At 39.7% G+C, this 9,143-nt stretch overlaps 1 protein-coding gene across 1 annotated transcript in view; it reads left to right on the top strand.

Moving 5' to 3' along the window:
• ncam1a (neural cell adhesion molecule 1a) overlaps positions 1–9,143 on the top strand; it is a 947,827-nt gene that overhangs the window by 32,734 nt on the left and 905,950 nt on the right.

Below are 9,143 nucleotides of genomic sequence, written 5' to 3'. Positions count from 1 at the left end.
TATACACGATTTGTACTGTTTGAAAATGAACCAAGTCTGTAAATTTTAAGAATTTGGATTGTAAAAATAGTGGATTTGTATGATCTCTATAGCCAGTATTATGAATAATTCTTATAGCTCTTTTCTGCATTACTGATAGTGATTGTGTTGTACCTTTATAAGTATTACCCCATACCTCTGCACAGTACTGTAAATATGGTAAAACCAGTGAGCAGTAAAGAATGCGGAGTGAGTTGTGGTCCAGAATATGTTTCGCTTTGTTTAGAACTGAAATGCTTCTTGACAGTTTACTTTGTATATGTTTTATATGAGTCTTCCAGTTTATCTTATCATCTATTATCACCCCCAGAAACTTATTTTCATGTACCCTTTCAATATCTACCCCCCTCGACTTGTAACTGAACCTGTATGTCTGTATTACAATAGCCAAATAACATGTATTTTGTTTTACTTAAGTTTAATGATAATTTGTTTTTGTCAAACCATATTTTCAATTTTCCCATTTCTATACTGATCCTCCTCAGTAACTCCTGCAAATCCCCCCCTGAACAAAAAATGCTTGTGTCATCTGCAAATAATACTAATTTTAATATTTTGGAAACATTGACAATATCATTTATATAAATTAGAAACAGTTTTGGACCCAATACTGACCCCTGTGGGACGCCACAAGCATTGTCCAAGCATGATGATGTATATTCCCCCAACTTCACAAACTGTTTTCTGTTACTTAAGTAGCTTCTCACCCAGTGCAACACCAACCCCCTAATCCCATACTGTTCAAGTTTACTGATTAATATGTCATGATTGATTGTATCAAAAGCCTTTTTAAGGTCTATAAATATTCCAACTGAATGTAATTTGTGGTCTATGGCGTTTGTAATCTCCTTAACTGATTCTATTAATGCAAGTGATGTTGAACTATGTGCTCTGAATCCATATTGACTATCAGTAAGTAATTTATGTTTATTTATGAATTTGTCTAATCTATTATTGAATAACTTTTCTAATAATAATAATAATAATTGTGGAAGCAAAGAAACAGGTCTATAATTTGTGAAGTGGTGTCTATCCCCAGTCTTATACAGCTGCACAACCTTAGCTATTTTCATTTGATTGGGAAATTTACCGGTTTGAAATGATAAGTTACAGATGTATGTTAATGGTTCTACAATCCATTCAATGACCTGTTTTACCACCACCATATCAATTTCATTTAAATCGGTAGATGTTTTATATTTACAATTATTCACAATGTCTATCATTTCTTTTCCATCCACTGCTGTGAGGAACATTGAACAGGGATTTCTTTCTATGAGATTATTATGCCAATCCTCAGGTTGGGAATTGGGAATTTTTTCTGCCAAGCTTGGTCCAATATTTACAAAAAAATTATTAAAACCGTTGACTACCTCATCCTTATTTTCCTTCTTGACATTATTATCAATGAAATACTGAGGGTAACTCTGTTTTTTATTACCATTTTTGATAATGCTATTTAATATATTCCATATTCCTTTAATATTGTTTTTGTTATTATATAATATGTTACTATAATATTCCTTCCTACATACCCATATAATATTAGTTAATCTATTTTTGTATTTCTTATATCTATTTTCTGCCTCTTTAGTCTTTAGTTTTATGAATTCTCTATACAGTGTATTTTTCTTATTACATGCATTTCGTAACCCTTTCGTCATCCATGGTCGATCTTGGATTTTTTGTTTTCTGTAGTCTTGTTTAATTGGACAATTTTTATCATATAATGATGTAAATATTTGTAAAAAAGTTTCATATGCACTATCAACATCACTTTCACTGTATACCTTTTCCCAGTTTTGCTCCTGTAAATCCTTCTTTAGTGTGTTCATGTTTTCCTCTGTCCGCACTCGCCTGTATTTTATTTTCTCTTCTGGCTGATTCCGCCGATGGTTTCTATTATAAACGATGAAAACTGGTAGATGATCACCAATGTCATTGATTAATAATCCACTCACAGTGTTATTCTCAATATCATTGCTGAATATATTATCAATTAAGGTAGCACTATGGGATGTAATTCTGCTTGGCCTGGTGATTTTTGGATATAAACTCATACTGTACATTATACTGATAAATTCATGTTATTTTATGCTTATTTGGATTGAGCAGATCAATATTTAAGTCACCACAAATGAACACAGTTTTTTGATTAGTTTTTGAGAACATTTTTCCCATACAGTCAGTGAATGTTTCAATACTAGATCCTGGTGCTCTATATATACAGCTGACTAATACATTTTTGCTTTTTTCTTCACATATTTCAATAGTTATACATTCTGCTTGTTGTTGTTGTTTATTTTTTTTTGTGGTCCATGAGATGCTTCCTTCAGCTTTATTAATTTCTGTCCCCACTGTTTCATGGTGTGCTTAATGCTGAGGTGTGTGCTGACATGTCATGTAGATTTTCTCATTCCTCCTCAAGAACTGAAATCCTCACTGGGCCTTTCCCCTCGAGAATAAAGCTAACAAACAGCGAGCGCATGGCTCTCCTCGCCAGCTCATCTGTAACCTTTGCTGTCAGAAAGGCTGATGTTGACCAAAAACAGTGACACTATTGAGAGCTCCTTGCAGAATCTATCTTGTTCAGTTTTTTTTTTTTTCTGTGCAGATCCATTCCCCTATAAAATCATCCTAATTGTTCAAGAATGGAGCACTGTCCAAATAGATTAATTTCCCATTTTGAGCAATTCTGAATAATCAATCACAAATGTGCATATTTAGCAGTAGTTTTGTGACTGTTGGGTTCTTGCTCTTGAAGCTGTTTTTGTTTTTTTCCCCCAAACCCCCTCATTTTCATCAACTGATTTATTATCTGAAATGTACTTTTATGTTGGCTGTTACATCAGTAATGGCAAAATTAAGCAGCCAGTGAAAATAAAGATAAAGATTAACTCAGATATGATAAAACTTTGTCATATTAAAAAAAAATATTTTGCTTTGTTGAAGTCTGTTTTTAGATAATGTTGGACTTTAGCTGTCGTCAACTAAGTGCTGTTAAATTACGAAGAGTTTTGCAGAGCATCATCACTATAAGTTTTACAGAAAAAGTCATTGCTGTGCCACTGGCACAGTAAATACACTCAACAAAAATATAAACGCAACACTTTTGGTTTTGCTCCCATTTTGTATGAGATGAACTCAAAGATCTAAAACTTTTTCCACATACACAATATCACCATTTCCCTCAAATATTGTTCACAAACCAGTCTAAATCTGTGATAGTGAGCACTTCTCCTTTGCTGAGATAATCCATCCCACCTCACAGGTGTGCCATATCAAGATGCTGATTAGACACCATGATTAGTGCACAGGTTTGCCTTAGACTGCCCACAATAAAAGGCCACTCTGAAAGGTGCAGTCTTATCACACAGCACAATGCCACAGATGTCACAAGATTTGAGGGAGCGTGCAATTGGCATGCTGACAGCAGGAATGTCAACCAGAGCTGTTGCTCATGTATTGAATGTTCATTTCTCTACCATAAGCCGTCTCCAAAGGCGTTTCAGGGAATTTGGCAGTACATCCAACCAGCCTCACAACCGCAGACCACATGTAACCACACCAGCCCAGGACCTCCACATCCAGCATGTTCACCTCCAAGATCGTCTGAGACCAGCCACTCGGACAGCTGCTGAAACAATCGGTTTGCATAACCAAAGAATTTCTGCACAATCTGTCAGAAACCATCTCAGGGAAGCTCATCTGCATGCTCGTCGTCCTCATCGGGGTCTCGACCTGAGTCCAGTTCGTCGTCGTAACCGACTTGAGTGGGCAAATGCTCACATTCGCTGCTGTTTGGCACGTTGGAGAGGTGTTCTCTTCACGGATGAATCCTGGTTCACACTGTCCAGGGCAGATGGCAGACAGCGTGTGTGGCGTCGTGTGGGTGAGCGGTTTTCTGATGTCAATGTTGTGGATCGAGTGGCCCATGGTGGCGGTGGGGTTATGATATGGGCAGGCATCTGTTTTGGACGAAGAACACAGGTGCATTTTATTGATGGCATTTTGAATGCACAGAGATACCGTGACGAGATCGTGAGGCCCATTGTTGTGCCATACATCCAAGAACATCACCTCATGTTGCAGCAGGATAATGCACGGCCCCATGTTGCAAAGATCTGTACACAATTCTTGGAAGCTGAAAATGTCCCAGTTCTTGCATGGCCGGCATACTCACCGGACATGTCACCCATTGAGCATGTTTGGGATGCTCTGGACCGGCGTATACGACAGTGTGTACCAGTTCCTGCCAATATCCAGCAACTTCGCACAGCCATTGAAGAGGAGTGGACCAACATTCCACAGGCCACAATTGACAACCTGATCAACTCTATGCGAAGGAGATGTGTTGCACTGCATGAGGCAAATGGTGGTCACATCAGATACTGACTGGTATCCCCCCCGAATAAAACAAAACTGCACCTTTCAGAGTGGCCTTTTATTGTGGGCAGTCTAAGGCACACCTGTGCACTAATCATGGTGTCTAATCAGCATCTTGATATGGCACACCTGTGGGGTGGGATGGATTATCTCAGCAAAGGAGAAGTGCTCACTATCACAGATTTACTACTGGTGGTTGGCTCTCACTGCGGTATTGTATCACTTCCTGTTCTGGAGCACAGCGGTGTTTTTCTGTATCTGTTAGCTGTTTAATCTGCGCAGTTAGATTGATCTAGTTATCTAGATTACGATTTGTTTCCCAGTGTAATCTTTACGTGCCTTAACTAAAGCACTCCTTCTGCTGAATCACCTCTAAATTATTTACACATTATTCACTTTGCGTGTTTTTAGGAATCCGCTAGCTTAGCGTAGCTACTATCTCTTAGCCGATTTAGCATGGCGGCTTCTCCTGTCTCTCCCGCACTTTTCTGCTCTGGGTGTGAAATGTTTAGTTATTCCTCGGCCTCCTTTAGCAGTAACGGTACTTGTAATAAGTGTAGCTTATTCGTAGCTTTGGAGGCCAGGCTGGGCGAATTGGAGACTCGGCTCCGCACCGTGGAAAATTTTACAGCTAGCCAGGCCCCTGTAGTCGGTGCGGACCAAGGTAGCTTAGCCGCCGTTAGTTCCCCACTGGCAGATCCCGAGCAGCCGGGAAAGCAGGCTGACTGGGTGACTGTGAGGAGGAACCGTAGCCCTAAACAGAAGCCCGTGTACACCGCCAACCTGTTCACATCTCTAACCGTTTTTCCCCACTCGACGACACACCCGCCGAGGATCAAACTCTGGTTATTGGCGACTCTGTTTTGAGAAATGTGAAGTTAGCGACACCAGCAACCATAGTCAATTGTCTTCCGGGGGCCAGAGCAGGCGACATTGAAGGAAATTTGAAACTGCTGGCTAAGGCTAAGCGTAAATTTGGTAAGATTGTAATTCACGTCGGCAGTAATGACACCCGGTTACGCCAATCGGAGGTCACTAAAATTAACATTAAATCGGTGTGTAACTTTGCAAAAACAATGTTGGACTCTGTAGTTTTCTCTGGGCCCCTCCCCAATCAGACCGGGAATGACATGTTTAGCTGCATGTTCTCCTTGAATTGCTGGCTGTCTGAGTGGTGTCCAAAAAATGAGGTGGGCTTCATAGATAATTGGCAAAGCTTCTGGGGAAAACCTGGTCTTGTTAGGAGAGACGGCATCCATCCCACTTTGGATGGAGCAGCTCTCATTTCTAGAAATCTGGCCAATTTTCTTAAATCCTCCAAACCGTGACTATCCAGGGTTGGGACCAGGAAGCAGAGTTGTAGTCTTACACACCTCTCTGCAGCTTCTCTCCCCCTGCCATCCCCTCATGACCCCATCCCCGTAGAGACGGTGCCTGCTCCCAGACCACCAATAACCAGCAAAAATCTATTTAAGCATAAAAATTCAAAAAGAAAAAATAATATAGCACCTTCAACTGCACCACAGACTAAAACAGTTAAATGTGGTAAATGATATAATAATTGATCAACATATTGATTTATTCTGCCTAACAGAAACCTGGTTACAGCAGGATGAATATGTTAGTTTAAATGAGTCAACACCCCCGAGTCACACTAACTGTCAGAATGCTCGTAGCACGGGCCGGGGCGGAGGATTAGCAGCAATCTTCCATTCCAGCTTATTAATTAATCAAAAACCCAGACAGAGCTTTAATTCATTTGAAAGCTTGTCTCTTAGTCTTGTCCATCCAAATTGGAAGTCCCAAAAACCAGTTTTATTTGTTATTATCTATCGTCCACCTGGTCGTTACTGTGAGTTTCTCTGTGAATTTTCAGACCTTTTGTCTGACTTAGTGCTTAGCTCAGATAAAATAATTATAATGGGCGATTTTAACATCCACACAGATGCTGAGAATGACAGCCTCAACACTGCATTTAATCTATTATTAGACTCTATTGGCTTTGCTCAAAAAGTAAATGAGTCCACCCACCACTTTAATCATATCTTAGATCTTGTTCTGACTTATGGTATGGAAATAGAAGACTTAACAGTATTCCCTGAAAACTCCCTTCTGTCTGATCATTTCTTAATAACATTTACATTTACTCTGATGGACTACCCAGCAGTGGGGAATAAGTTTCATTACACTAGAAGTCTTTCAGAAAGCGCTGTAACTAGGTTTAAGGATATGATTCCTTCTTTATGTTCTCTAATGCCATATACCAACACAGTGCAGAGTAGCTACCTAAACTCTGTAAGGGAGATAGAGTATCTCGTCAATAGTTTTACATCCTCATTGAAGACAACTTTGGATGCTGTAGCTCCTCTGAAAAAGAGAGCTTTAAATCAGAAGTGTCTGACTCCGTGGTATAACTCACAAACTCGTAGCTTAAAGCAGATAACCCGTAAGTTGGAGAGGAAATGGCGTCTCACTAATTTAGAAGATCTTCACTTAGCCTGGAAAAAGAGTCTGTTGCTCTATAAAAAAGCCCTCCGTAAAGCTAGGACATCTTTCTACTCATCACTAATTGAAGAAAATAAGAACAACCCCAGGTTTCTTTTCAGCACTGTAGCCAGGCTGACAAAGAGTCAGAGCTCTATTGAGCTGAGTATTCCATTAACTTTAACTAGTAATGACTTCATGACTTTCTTTGCTAACAAAATTTTAACTATTAGAGAAAAAATTACTCATAACCATCCCAAAGACGTATCGTTATCTTTGGCTGCTTTCAGTGATGCCGGTATTTGGTTAGACTCTTTCTCTCCGATTGTTCTGTCTGAGTTATTTTCATTAGTTACTTCATCCAAACCATCAACATGTTTATTAGACCCCATTCCTACCAGGCTGCTCAAGGAAGCCCTACCATTATTTAATGCTTCGATCTTAAATATGATCAATCTATCTTTGTTAGTTGGCTATGTACCACAGGCTTTTAAGGTGGCAGTAATTAAACCATTACTTAAAAAGCCATCACTTGACCCAGCTATCTTAGCTAATTATAGGCCAATCTCCAACCTTCCTTTTCTCTCAAAAATTCTTGAAAGGGTAGTTGTAAAACAGCTAACTGATCATCTGCAGAGGAATGGTCTATTTGAAGAGTTTCAGTCAGGTTTTAGAATTCATCATAGTACAGAAACAGCATTAGTGAAGGTTACAAATGATCTTCTTATGGCCTCGGACAGTGGACTCATCTCTGTGCTTGTTCTGTTAGACCTCAGTGCTGCTTTTGATACTGTTGACCATAAAATTTTATTACAGAGATTAGAGCATGCCATAGGTATTAAAGGCACTGCGCTGCGGTGGTTTGAATCATATTTGTCTAATAGATTACAATTTGTTCATGTAAATGGGGAATCTTCTTCACAGACTAAAGTTAATTATGGAGTTCCACAAGGTTCTGTGCTAGGACCAATTTTATTCACTTTATACATGCTTCCCTTAGGCAGTATTATTAGACGGTATTGCTTAAATTTTCATTGTTACGCAGATGATACCCAGCTTTATCTATCCATGAAGCCAGAGGACACACACCAATTAGCTAAACTGCAGGATTGTCTTACAGACATAAAGACATGGATGACCTCTAATTTCCTGCTTTTAAACTCAGATAAAACTGAAGTTATTGTACTTGGCCCCACAAATCTTAGAAACATGGTGTCTAACCAGATCCTTACTCTGGATAGCATTACCCTGACCTCTAGTAATACTAAGAGAAATCATGGAGTCATTTTTGATCAGGATATGTCATTCAAAGCGCATATTAAACAAATATGTAGGACTGCTTTTTTGCATTTACGCAATATCTCTAAAATCAGAAAGGTCTTGTCTCAGAGTGATGCTGAAAAACTAATTCATGCATTTATTTCCTCTAGGCTGGACTATTGTAATTCATTATTATCAGGTTGTCCTAAAAGTTCCCTAAAAAGCCTTCAGTTAATTCAAAATGCTGCAGCTAGAGTACTGACGGGGACTAGAAGGAGAGAGCATATCTCACCCATATTGGCCTCTCTTCATTGGCTTCCTGTTAATTCTAGAATAGAATTTAAAATTCTTCTTCTTACTTATAAGGTTTTGAATAATCAGGTCCCATCTTATCTTAGGGACCTCGTAGTACCATATCACCCCAATAGAGCGCTTCGCTCTCAGACTGCAGGCTTACTTGTAGTTCCTAGGGTTTGTAAGAGTAGAATGGGAGGCAGAGCCTTCAGCTTTCAGGCTCCTCTCCTGTGGAACCAGCTCCCAATTCAGATCAGGGAGACAGACACCCTCTCTACTTTTAAGATTAGGCTTAAAACTTTCCTTTTTGCTAAAGCTTATAGTTAGGGCTGGATCAGGTGACCCTGAACCATCCCTTAGTTATGCTGCTATAGACGTAGACTGCTGGGGGGTTCCCATGATGCACTGTTTCTTTCTCTTTTTGCTCTGTATGCACCACTCTGCATTTAATCATTAGTGATCGATCTCTGCTCCCCTCCACAGCATGTCTTTTTCCTGGTTCTCTCCCTCAGCCCCAACCAGTCCCAGCAGAAGACTGCCCCTCCCTGAGCCTGGTTCTGCTGGAGGTTTCTTCCTGTTAAAAGGGAGTTTTTCCTTCCCACTGTAGCCAAGTGCTTGCTCACAGGGGGTCGTTTTGACCGTTGGGGTTTTACATAATTATTGTATGGCCTTGCCTTACA

The sequence above is a fragment of the Thalassophryne amazonica genome, chromosome 9, assembly GCF_902500255.1.
Source record: "Thalassophryne amazonica chromosome 9, fThaAma1.1, whole genome shotgun sequence".
Lineage (NCBI taxonomy): Eukaryota > Metazoa > Chordata > Actinopteri > Batrachoidiformes > Batrachoididae > Thalassophryne > Thalassophryne amazonica.
This window is presented reverse-complemented; position numbering and strand designations above follow the sequence as displayed.